The sequence below is a fragment of the Chrysochloris asiatica genome, unplaced genomic scaffold (genome assembly GCF_000296735.1).
Source record: "Chrysochloris asiatica unplaced genomic scaffold, ChrAsi1.0 scaffold00278, whole genome shotgun sequence".
NCBI classification, from domain to species: domain Eukaryota; kingdom Metazoa; phylum Chordata; class Mammalia; order Afrosoricida; family Chrysochloridae; genus Chrysochloris; species Chrysochloris asiatica.
The window spans coordinates 129,354-142,740 of NW_006408796.1; positions in this window are offsets into that span (position 1 = coordinate 129,354).

The window sequence follows — 13,387 nt, forward strand, 5'->3', positions numbered from 1 at the left end:
TCTGGCGACCTTCGCCCTAGCCGCCAGGGATTCCTGCCCTCTGCGCTTCTTCAGTTAATCTAAAATGTTATTACTCTTGTTTTGGCTCCCTCTCGGTTTTGCCACTTATTGAAATGCTGTGGGGTGGGTTCTGACCCACAACTAGTTAGTATATGCATTCCTGTAGGAGCTGCAGCCCACAGTTCCTGAGAATCCTCAGTTTGTGGTCTGTCAGATTAAGCCACAGCAGGGGTGTTTTGTCATTGGAATTGAGTTAGTATTTAGTTTTGGGCAGGTCCCTGAGACTGAGTGGGAGGTGACCTAGGCTGAAGAGGTGGGGGATGGGCTTTGTGCTTGCAGGCAGACAGGGTCTGTCTTTAATGGCGTGCCAAATGCCTGTGTCTTGGGCCCTCCAATTTTCCCTATATATTCATCAGTAATGCCTAATGTGACTATGAGGACCCCCCAGGGATGGACTATGCTGGTTCCTGAGGGCTCACTGGTTCTCTGCGAGCGTGCTCCTTCTGAGAGTGTCTGTTCAGGGCCTGTTAGGTTCCGCAGTGGGCAGCACCCTCAGCCCGGTAAGAGCCGGGAGCAGGAGGGTGGGGGTTAAAAATGCTCCTAACTTCTCAGTTGTTAGTTCTTTTAAAAAAACAAGTTCATAGAGTTGCCGCCTAATGTTTTATGTTTGCCCAAAAGCTGTCTGTCTACCAGGCTGGGGCCCCTATTGTGACCCTGTCCCGTATTTCTCCCGAGCTCACATACCTGTCCCACTGGTCAGGGGAGTGCTGCCGCCGGAAACCTCTCTCTCTATATATAGTTTTATTGTGAATTAAGTGATAGTTTACATGGAAGAACACTAGCTTTACATTCATCCTTCCCGTCATCAGCACACAGCCCCTGTCCCTCTCTGGGTCTAAAGACCCCAGCTGCTCCATCTCTCCACATCATCATCTCTGCCTCCAACTCAGGCATCACTGCTTCTCTGGGTAGGGTCCCACACACTGCTCTTCTCCCTTGATGGTCCCAGGGACCTTTGCTCCTAAACTGCAAAGTCAATCACTCCCCTCTTTGCTACAACATCTACCTTTACATTTCCAACCCTAACAATCAGTCCTGATAACAATTATTCACTATTGCATCACAAGAGACCTATCTGCATGCCCAGACAGACTGGTACTACTCAGTGGAGAGTCTACCTTCCTTCACACCGTCTGGATCTAGGTTCCCTCTTGAAAGCTTGTAATCCAGTCACTTCTTGCTTTTGTAGCTGCCATTTTGGATAGCCAGTGTCCAAGTTGCCCATCCCTTTCTACTCTGTGTATGGAGTGGGTGGAAATGATCCTCACTGTAAAGATTTGTTCCCTGTTTCGAGCTACTGCATCCATAGGTGTAGGTCAAGTTCATCAAATTGTATCAGATTACTCTTTTATTCCCCTCTACTTTCTTCTTCTAGTTGAGCTTTGATCATCCAGTCATGGAAACCAGGTCAAGTGAGTATTATCTGCAAGTGTGGATGTTCTTATGCATATGCCCTCTCTTCTTATCAGCTGGTTGCTTCACTCTCCACTCTAGTCCTCTGTGGCTATGTCATTGACTCTGGGCTCAAGAGTCCCCAGGTCTTGCCACATTGCTGGCCAACCATGTCTCCACCCAGTTTCGCAGAAGTCTATTGAACATTGTAGGGCTTAGCTCACAGTTTTATTTCTTTTTTTCCCTCACCTCCCCTTATCGGTGATGAACATGGTCACCAATCAGAGCATGTATTCTCATTGAGTGTTAGTCTTAGAAGAGGGTTTGGCCTGAGGGGACCTGACCCCTTGGCTTGATGTCTCCTGGGTGAGCAACTTGCTTGGTTTTGTAGTAATCAGTCGGACTGCCTGTATTGTTTTGTATTTTTTCCTGTTGGTCTTTCTTTCAAGAAATATCTTCTGTTCTAGCTGCTCCAGGCTGTTGTGCTCCTCCTTTGAAGTGGAAATTTCCCACCTCTGAAGATTCTGGATGCAGTTCAGGATTCCACCTATGGTCTTATGCAATGCAGAGGCTCCACAGGAAGCCTCCTTCATTGGCCACATTGTACCCCCATTTTACGTTTTCCAATAGTTATAGGCAGAAGATGTGATTACAAGCTTTCTAAGGTGATATCTCTGACTATTCCTTTCTCTCCCCTTCAAGTGTCTATTGTATAATGCCAGGGAAACCAAGATTCAAAAGACAGCCAATCATCTTAACATTATTTCCCCCCCTTTCCCCATTCCAACTATGTCTCAATCCTTGTATCCCAGAACCCTGTTATTCCAAGGTTGTGCATACATCATTATTTACCTGTACCACTTATCCCATGCAATCCTGCCTAATTGTTTTCCAGTCTGCTTTGTTCTTCCAGTCTCCTTTTCCTTCTTGTGTAATGCCCCCTCCCAGCTCCCAAACTATCCTGTGTCTATTCCCTACCCTGTGCTCCACCTTCCCCTACCTCCCCTCCCCTCACCTCCCACATCCTGATAACCAGCAAATAATCCCCCCCCCCCACTTTAGTATGGGTTCTTTTTCTTAATCTTCTACAGTAGTGGTCCTATACAGTATTTCTCCTTTTGTTACTGATTAATTTCACTCAACATAATGTCCTCAAGTTTCATCCATGTTATGTGGTGGCTTACAGCTTCCTTGTTATTCTTCAAGGTAGCATTAGCATAATATTCCATTGTGTGTATGTACCACAGCTTGTTTATCCATTCTTCAGTTGATGGGCAGTTAGGGTGTCTCCATCGTTTTGCTACTGTAAATAGTGCTGCTATGAACATTGGTGTGCATATATCTACTTGTGTTTTGGCTCATATTTTTTGTGGGTAAATACCAAGTAGAGGAATTGCTGGATCATGAGGTATTTCTATTTTCAACCTTCTGAGACAGTGCCATCATATTGCTTTCCAGAGAGGTTGGACCACTTTGCAATCTCACTAGCAATGCAGGAGCATCCCAGTCTCTCCACATCCCCATCAGCATTTATTTGTCCTCTAGTTTGTGATCTTTGCTATTATTGCTGGTGTGAGATGATATCTCACTGTTGTTTTGATTTGCATCTCTCTAATGGCTAGTGATCATGAGAATTTCTTCATATGTTTGTTGGCTGCCTGGATCTCCTCCTTGGTGAAGTGTCTGTTCATGTCCTGTGTTCATTTTTTATTTGGGTTATTTGTCTTTTTCTTGTAGAGGTGTTGTAGTTTCCTATATATTTTAGAAATGAGTCCCTTGGTGATGTATCATTACAAAAGATTTTCTTCTATTCTGTGGGTTCCCTTTTTACTCTTCTGGTGAAGTCTTTTGATGCACATAGCTTTTTAATTTTTAGTATGTCACAGTCATCTATTTTTTTCTACTTTTATTTGTGTAGTTTTCAAAATGTTTAGTAGTCTGCATATTCCCTGAATTAGTGCCCTCACATTTGTCCCTATTTTTTCATTGATGGCCTTCATAATTCTGGGATTCACATTTAGGTCTTTAATCCATGTTGAGTTGGTTTTTGTATAAGGATGAAGGTGATGGTCTTGTTTCAATCTTTACATATTGCTTTCTGTGAATCCATCTTCATTGGAGGTCTTCTTATTTTTATTGACAATCCACTTTACCCAGCATGATATTCTTCTCCAGGGACTAATAGCTCCTGAAAATGAGTAAAAAGTATGAGATACAAAGTCTCATCATCATGACTTCCACAGAGCATTATGGTTGTACTTCTTCCAACACATATTTGTTTGTTTTTCTAGCAGTCCATGGTACTTTTAACATTCTTTCCCAACACCATAATTCAAATACACCAATTCTTCTATGGTCTATCCAACTTTTACCAATGCTTTGGTCAGGCTCATTTTAGTCATCAGACCAGCTTTGCACTCAACCAATCATATTTTGTTTCACTGCAATCACTATAATCCCCTCTATGTGCCATGGGTTAACAGTATTTGTCTCCATTCCCACTTTCTTTGTTTGTTTTGGTGTACATAACAACACACAGGAACATATAATCATTTAAGCATCCAACAGGCACATTTTGCAAGCAACCTCCTGACTGCTGGGACACAGCCTTTCTCTTTCAATGAGGCTAAGGTCCTCAGGTGCTCTATTGCTCAATACCATCACTTCTGCCTTCACCTCTGGTGTCACTGTGTCTCTAGTTATGGGTCTACATTCCATTCTTGCTATTCCCTCTTGATAGTCTGTTCCTGGAATGTAAGATTAGCTATTCTTTCCTTTTTGTTGCACAGCTTCTACTTTACAGTTGTGACAATTGCAGTTAGTCATGATAAGAACCACTCACTATTGTATCAAAAGAATCCTGTCCCCATCTCCCTTCACCAAATCTATCTAGACAAGATGAAAACTATTCTGTGGGAATTCTACCTTTCCCCATTGTTCTAAATCTAAAATCCCTCCTGAAAAATTTTAAGCCAGCCACTTTGTGCCTTTATAGCTCCCCTATTTTAGGTAGCCAGTGTCTCAGGTGTCCATCCCTATCTAATCTGTGTACTGAGGGCATAAGATTGATTTTTGATGTGAAGATTTCTTCTGTCTCATTTGTTATTTTGAGCTATTACATCCATAAGTAAATGGCAAGTTCATCAAATTTTAGCAATTTACACTTCTTTCCTTTATCAAATTTCTTTACCAGCTTCCAGTCATCATTAGATTTCTTGACTGCCTGCCTCCATGTGTGAAATGAAGTCTTTGTCAATTTCAGTTTTTTCTCCGTTTATCATAATATTGTTTATTTGTCCAGTGGTGAACAGAATATTTTTGTTTTCTTTACATAGCGGTACAACCTCTTCTTAAGGTTGTGATCTTTGATCTTTATCAGTAAGAATTTTAAGTCCTCTTTGCTTTCAGAAAGCAAGGGTGTATCATCTGCATATCATAAGTCATTTGGTACATTTTCTCATGTTCAACTTGTAGTTTCTCTTCTGTTTTAATCTTTCTACTTTTTGTTATCTTGTCTTTAACATTAAACTTTGATATTTTGGCACACCTGGGTAAAACCTTCAATTATTATCTATTTTATTTTAATTTACTTATTTTCTATTTTCAAGCTTAAATTACAGCCTTTCTTTCTTCAGAATTTACTGATGACTTTAAGATATAGTAAGACTTCATAAGATATGTATTTTTTTTTGAAATTCTTCATAAATTCAAGTTCTGCCAGATGCTTTTAAGCATCAAGAAGTAATAAATACTGGACATGATTGTATTTCAATTTTTAAAAACAATCAAACATCAATGAAATTTGAACATTTTGTTTATTCTGAGCATTACTCCCTGTACAAATGGGGAGTCCATTTTGATTCCAGGAAAAAGCAAGTGGCCCATAAAAGCAAATAATTCTTATGAAAATAAGTTGTTGTGGTTAGGCACCCTATGCATAACAGAACAGAACAATACCCGGTCCTGGGCCAACCTCACAATCATTGCTACGTTTGAGACCATTGATGGTGCCACTGTGTCAATCCATCTCATTAGGGGTTTTCCTTTTTTCTCGGACTCTCTTACAAAACATGATGTCCTTCTCCTGTGACTGATCCTCTTGACAATATGTCCAAAGTATAAGAGATGAAATCTGACCATCTGGTTTCTAAGGAGCACTCTCACTGTATTTCTCCCAATACAGATCTATTTGATCTATTGGCAGTCCATGGTACTTTAAATATTCCCCTCCAACACCACAATTCTAATGCATCAATTCTTCTACAGCCTTCATTATTCACTATCTGAGAAATAAGAGTACTGGAGATCAGCTATTGACTAATCCTAACATGATTAACTGAATCCTGCCCTATTCTTCTTTTAACAAGATCAATAGATAGCAGACCCAGGATCTTCTTTGACCCTCCATTCAGATATATATTTTTAAATTCAAGTTAAGTAAATCTGCCTTTGAGCAAGAAAGGGAATAGTTGCAACTTTTGGTGAAAGAAAAGCCACTGGTGGATTCATTTTAGTCAGGAATTTCCTTAGAGTCAGGATTTAGTTTTGTGAGTGAGAAAATCCCCAAATCAAAGCAAAATATCTGCTGCCAGCTACTCTTTGACACTATAAAAAGTGCTCTTAACTCAGATCAACAAGAACAAAATTCCACATTTTGGAAACTTTTGCTTGAAATGCATGTCTTTGAAAAACAGATTAATACTGAAGAAAGTGTTTTCAGTTACACGTGACAGAAAACTATATCAGAATAGATCCAGGAAATGAAGGAAGATTGGTTTATTGTAACATATAAGACAGGCTCCATAGATCTTAACATAAAAACACAGCAAAATGCAGGTACAATCTTTACTTCGTAAGGCATGCACCATGAGAAAAGCCCTTTAGATGGTGCAAATGAAAAAGTGCTCAACTACTAGCTTGAAAGTTGAGCATTTGAACCCACCTATACAGGGTTACTATGGGTCGGAACTGACTCAATGTCTCTTAACAGCAACAACAAAAAGGCACTTTGGAAACTTGGTGTGGTACTGTAGGGTAAAAAAAAACTAGACAGAAAGTTCAGTTTGAACTGCAAGATCGGCAGTTCAAACCTACCTGCTGGTTTTCAGAAATTCTATACAGGGCTGCTATGGATCAGAACTGACTCGACAGCACTCAACAACAACAGCAACAGGCACTTAGAAAGACAGTGTTCGATGATCTGTTCTGAAAAGTCACAGCCTTGAAAACACGATGGAACAATTCTATTCTTCACTCAAAGGGTCACCATGAGTCAGAGTTGACACCATGGCAAATAACAACAAAAATAATTCCAGGAAATAGGCTACCTGACTTCTGTTGTTGTTGTTGTTAAGTGCCACTGAGTTGGTTCTGACTCACAGTGACCACATATATGATTTCCAAGGAGCCTAACATTTGCATCAACACTTGTTAACTTTGCTGATAAAAGTGGATCTCTGTCTTCCAAAGCTAACCTTGATATTTTTAAAGTTCTGGTGAGTCTTTCTAACTCACAGTGACCCTGTATAGGATTTCTGAGAAGTGGCTGATAGGTTTGAACCACCAACTTTGTAGTCAGTAGTTTAATGCTTCTCCTACAGTGTCACATGAAGACTCAATCTTAGTAACCAAATAAAAGCCAAATGCATTTCCTTTTGATAAATCATACTGACTTACCCCCTTAAATATGTAGTGTTATTTGCTGTTGTTGTGTGCCATTGATTCAGTTCTGACTCATGGGCATCCTCTATAGGGTTTCCAAGTAGCAACTGGTAGGTTTGAACTGCTGACCTTGTAGTTAATAGTCCAATGATAGCCCTACAGTGTCGTAACAGGGATGAAAATATGTATATTGCATATTCTAAATTTTTTGTAAGCAACTATATTAATGTATTTTTTAAGGCAGGTAAAATGCCATCTACAACTAGTATAAGTTTTTTCCCTTTTTTTATTCTTTCCCTTTCACTAAAGATAATTTGTGTCTATCCTTTAGTTCCTAATTAGTCTTTCTTTCTTTTCCACCATTCATAACCATCAAAGAACACTCCTTTAAGTGAATTTTTTTTTTAACTTTTTATAAAGTGGTCTCATAAAGTATTTGGCCTTTTGTGTTTGATTCATTTCAACTCAGCAGAATGTCCTCCAGATTCATCTATGTTAGGAGGTGATTTATAGATTCATTGTTATTCTTTAACTTTGCATTGTTGTTGTTGTTAAGTGCTGTTGAGTCAGTTCCAACCCATAGAGACCCTCTAGAGGGTTTCCAAGGAGCAACTGGTGAGCTTGAACCACCTACCTTGCAGTTCAATTTGACTTTGCAGTCTGGTGCATTAACCCACAGCGCCATATGTATCTTTCCAGTTGTTGTTGTTGTTGTTATGTGCCGTGGAGTTGATTCTGACTCATAGCGACTCTGTACAGGGTTTCGGAGGCTGTAAATATTTACAGGAGCAGAAAGCCTCATCTGTCTCTCACGGAACTGTTACCTCAAAAACCATATCTATGTTCAAGAGATAATACCATGAGCACTTGGTGGATTAAAGGTTCTCAGTTTTAAAAGAAATAGCAAAAATGAGAATAAAAAAGTGCTTAAGACTGCAAAAAACAGAAGAAAGATTTTAAGTTATCAGCTTATTTTTGGAAGGTAAGCAGTTGGTTGTTGTTAGTGGCATTATGTTGATTCTAACTTATGACAAGTCTATCTGTTGTAAAGTTGCTGTTCTGACCCACAGCGACCCTGTATAGGGTTTTCAAGGAGGAGCTGGTGAGCTTGAACCACTGACCTTGCAGTTCAAATGGCTTTGCAGTCTGGCGCATTAACCCACAGCAACACAGCAGGACTCCTGTTGTAAAGTAGAACTATAAATTTTCAAAGACAAGGCCTTTGGGGATTAGATCACCAGGACTATCTTCTGAGGCACTTCTGTGTGAGATCCCACTGTCAACCTTTCATTTGATAGTCAAGTGCTTAACTACATAAGGAAAATGGATCATAGGGCATTAAAGGTCATGTTAAGCTTGTAAAGTATGGAATACTGGTATGGTGCTATAGGATATGTACCTTATAGTTCAAACCAACCTATGGTGCTATAGGTTGGTTTGAACTATAAGGTCACCAAATACTCCTTGAAAAACCTTTATAGGGTTACTATGAGTCAAAATCATCTGGACAGCACTTGAAAACAATGACAAGAAGCTTGCAAACCGGAACACAATCTATTTTGAGATGGAGAAGATAATTTGTGTGAACAAAAGCATATGACAAAATGTGCTTTCATATAGTAGGGTTTCATTGTTTAGAAAGATATGTTTAACTTTTCCAAGGGGAGGTTGATACACAGAATAATATACACAGAAAAAAAGAGAGAGATAGAAGTGCTATTAAAATAATAAAGCCACAAAAGAAGCATTTGAGAGAAATGATCTTTGTATGATGTGATCTTATAAGACGGCCCCTTTATTTTTCATTGTAATTAACTACTAGAGAAATTCTCTATTAACTAAAAGGTTTTAGGTTCTTCCCTTTAGGCCTTGCAAGCAAAAATTTGGCTACAATTATGTACCTCATATTTTTTGTTGTTATTGTTGCATGAAAAACAAAGACAAAAAAAAGCCACTATTATGTCATTAGGAGTTAGCCAAGCAAATCACAGGGTGACTCTTATTAAGGATTCTATAATATTAAATTTTTTAAAATGATGTCTCTACATTTACTAGTTTGAATTAGCTGACTTATGTACAAATAGTCTGTTTCTTAAACAGTATTTTCTGTTTTCATTTACTGCACTCCATCACCACATTAGTTAAACTTGCATTATTCTTTTCGGTGACTTTTCACTGCAGAAACTAAAGCTATGCATGACTCTCCTTATCAGTACACACATCAGTAAACTCCAACTGCACATGTCTTGCAACCAAGCTAATCAAGATTAATGCATTCATTTAACAGATGGTTACAATGTTATTAAAATGTAAATGGTTGGTTTCTGCTAATTGTTCAACATCAGAAACAATTAATCAGGGAATTTATTTTATTTTATTTTCTAATAGCTTATGTAGAGTGTACCTCCAGAGACTAACATAAAAGACAAATATGTAAATCTCTCTTACTAACCCCAGGAAAGTCATTCAACTTGAAAGAAAAGTATAATAATGATTATATATTTACAGGAATGGGAAGAATCCTTTTAGTACTGTAATTGTTTTGCACCCAATTTAACTAGACTCCATATAATTACGTTTACTGGTATATGTATCCCAACACAATGGCATCTGGCGCCTTATTTTGAGTCAAAAATATACTATAACTACTTGAATGAATAAACTATTCCAACAAGAAGAAATGAATTTTAAAAGAAAATGACATTCAAGGAAGTTTGAAATTATACAAGGGCGATTTAAACATTATCCACACTCTGGCTGTAGAATTTATTTTAATAAACTTTTTAAAAAGACAAATACAGCATTTTTTTTTTTTTTTTTGACATAATCTCCTTGCTTTTCAATAAACTTTGTCCATCTGTCAGCAAGATTTCAAACTCCTTATTAAAAAAGGTTTCAGGTCTTCACTTCTTCATCAGAGGTGAATCTTCATCCTTGAAAAGCTGCTGTCAGGGGAGCAAACAGGAGAAAGTCCAATGGAACAAAATCAAGACGTCAGGGAGGATGCTTTGGCACCTCAAAATGAATTTTTTGCAGGTTGTCATCAATATGGACAGAAGTGTGAAGATGTGCATCATCATGCAAGATTACCATGCCCTTGGATAGCAGTCCTTTGCATTTAATCTGAAGTTTAGCCTTCAATTCTTCAGTGAGCATCTCATTGTAAGGAGCACTGTTGATAGTTGAACTTTTTTCCTGATTGTATTCCACTAATGGTCCTTGCTGTTGTTGTTGCTGTTAGGTGCCAATGAGTCGGTACTGACTCATAGCAACCCTATGCACAACAGAACAAAACACTGCCCAGTCATGTTTGCCACTCTTGAGCCAGTTAATGCTGCTACTTTGCAAATCCATCTATCTGGAGGTCTTCCTCTTTTTCTCTGACCCTCCACCTTACTAAACATGATATCTTTCTCTAGTGATTGGTCCCTCCTGACAATATGTCTGAAGTATAAGATGAAGTTTGGCAATCCTGGCCTCCAAAGAGCACTCTGGATGCACTTCTTCCAACGCAGATCCTTTAGTTCTTTTGGAAGCCCATGACACTTTCAATATTCTTTTCCAACACCATAACTCAAAAGCATCAATTCTTCTATGGTCTTCCTTATTCACTGTCCAGCTTTTGCATGCATATGAGCTTATTGAAAATACCATGGCATGGGTCAGGTGCACCTTAGTCCTTAAGCTGACATCTTTGCTCTTCAATACTTTAAAAGGTCTTGTGCAGCATATTTGCCTAATGCAATATGTTGTTTGATTTCTTGACTGCTGCTTCCATGAGTGTTGATAGTTGATCCAAGAAGAATGAAGTCCTTGACAGCTTCAATCTTTTCTCCATTGATAAGAATGTTGTTTATTGGTCCTGTGGTGAGGATTTTTGTTTTCTTTACATTGAGATGTAATCCATACTTGAAGGCTGTGCTCTTTGATCTTCATTAGTAAATGTTTTAAGTCCTCTTCACTTTCAGCAAGCAAGGTTGTATCATCTGCATAGTTCAGGTTGTTAATGAGTCTTCCTCCAATCCTGATGCCATGTTTTACTTCATAGAACCCAGGTTGAATAAGTATGGTGAAAGAATAGACCCCTGTTGCACACCTTTCTTAATTTTAAACCATTCAGTGTTTTGGTGTTCTGTTCGAACAACTTCCTCTTAGTCCATGTACAGAGTCCTCATGAGAATCCCAGAAAACCACCAACATCAATTTTTCAGCTGATGCTTGACTTTTAAGCTTTTTCTTGGTTTGTGATTGTGAATGTTTTCATTCTATACTCCTTAGTTTACTCTTAGGCTCATAGTGATGAATCCATGTTTCATCATTAACCATTTTCTAAAAATAATTTTAAAAATATCTTTACCCTTTCTTTAAGTATCAGTCCAAATTCTGTTTGCAGATATTGATGTTCACATTGTGCATTAGTGATCTTGAATGGAAATTGATGATAAGAGAGTGCAGACAATAGCAGCTTTTATATAACCAGCATGTGGATAATTTTTGACTTACCCTAGTCAATTGAGGAAATGATTCAACAGATGCCTATTGAGAAATTCTTTTATGCAGAAACTTTCCCAAACACTTAGAATTCATCACAAATCCAAATAAATATTCCTGGTCACAAAGAGCCTTCATTGATATACATTGATGAATAATTAGAAATGTAGTGAATTCATTATTATAGAATTATCAAATTTTATAAATGACACAAAAGATGACAGACCCAGAGAAATGTAAGGAGAATCAGAAAACTGGGTGTAAGGAGTGGAAATTATGTGGAACTGAATAGGTTTCTCAATGTTGGCCTTTTGATAGAATGGGTTTTGAGCAAAGACTTTGAAGAAATGTTAAATGCACAATCCATATGTCTAATTGACAGAAGACAGTCCTTATGGGAAGAAACTGCTAAGGTAAGAAACCTAAGGGATGATAGACTGAGTTTGAAACTCTGCAGATTTAACAGATTTTTTAATTCTATAGTCTAGTATTGACATGTCTTGACAATTGAGTAAATTAAAGAGATATGTAAATTTTGTATTAGACTTTCTGCTTCTTTTAAAGTGTAACCTGGAAAGTGAGCAGCGACTCTCATTGTTGTTTTTGTTAAGTGCGGAAAAGTCAATTTCAACCCACAGCGACCCTTCATAGGGTTTCCCAGGAGCACATGGTGAGCTTGAACCACCGACCTTGCAGTTCAAATGGCTTTGCAGTCTGGTGCATTAACCCATAATGCCACACCAGTGCTCCATTAGGAACTTAATAAAATAAACTCAGGTGTATTAACATTTAAATACATAGCGGTATATCAAAAGCCATTTATATCATAGTTACTATAAGGCTCCTAGTGTGGCACTGGAGGATCAGCACTGGACTGTGAACCACAAGGTCAGCAGTTCAAATCTACCAGTTGCTTCCCAGAACTGACTCAATGGCAATTAACAATAACAAGAGGTTAGTACACTTTCTGTATTTGTTAATGAAGCACATATTGAAATAATTGCTGGTTGACTTCTAATGTTTATCATAGTTTGGATGGTATAGAAGTTATTACCCAGGAAGCTGTCACGTAGAAAATGTAACTATTTTCTTAATATTAAAAAAACAGAACAGAATCAAGGGAAATAAAAAAATATAGGGAAAATACCCATAAGAAAATGAATAATTCAGTAATGTTGGTTTTATGTCATTAAAGAAAATAATTACATGAAAATTATATATATACTCATGGTGCAGTGCTATATGGTCAGAGTACTGGACTGTGAAACACAAGGTTGGTAGTTTAAACTCAGCGACTACTACTTAGAAATCCTAAACAGAGTCGCTATGTGGCAGAATGTAATCCATGGCACTTGCCAACACACACACACACACACACACACACACACACACACACACACTGTTGCAGTTACGTGCTATCAAGTCAGTTCTAACTCATAGACACCTCATATAGGGTTTCCAAGAAGTGACTGGTGAGTTTTAACTGCCAACCCTGTGTGTTAAACAGGCCTTTAGGTCCAGTGTTTTTTCCCCACAATGAAACACTGGGACTTTATATATATGTTGTTGCTCTTAAATGCCATCCAGTCAGTTCTGACCCATAGTGACTGGGTATAGGGTTTCTGAGGAGCAGATGGTGAGCTTGAACTGCCGACCTTGCAGTTCAAATGGCTTTGTAGTCTGGAGCATTAACCCACAGCCCCACACCGGGACTTTCTCTCTCTTTCTCTATCTATATATGTATATGTGTATATATATATATATTTATGCATATAATGATAAT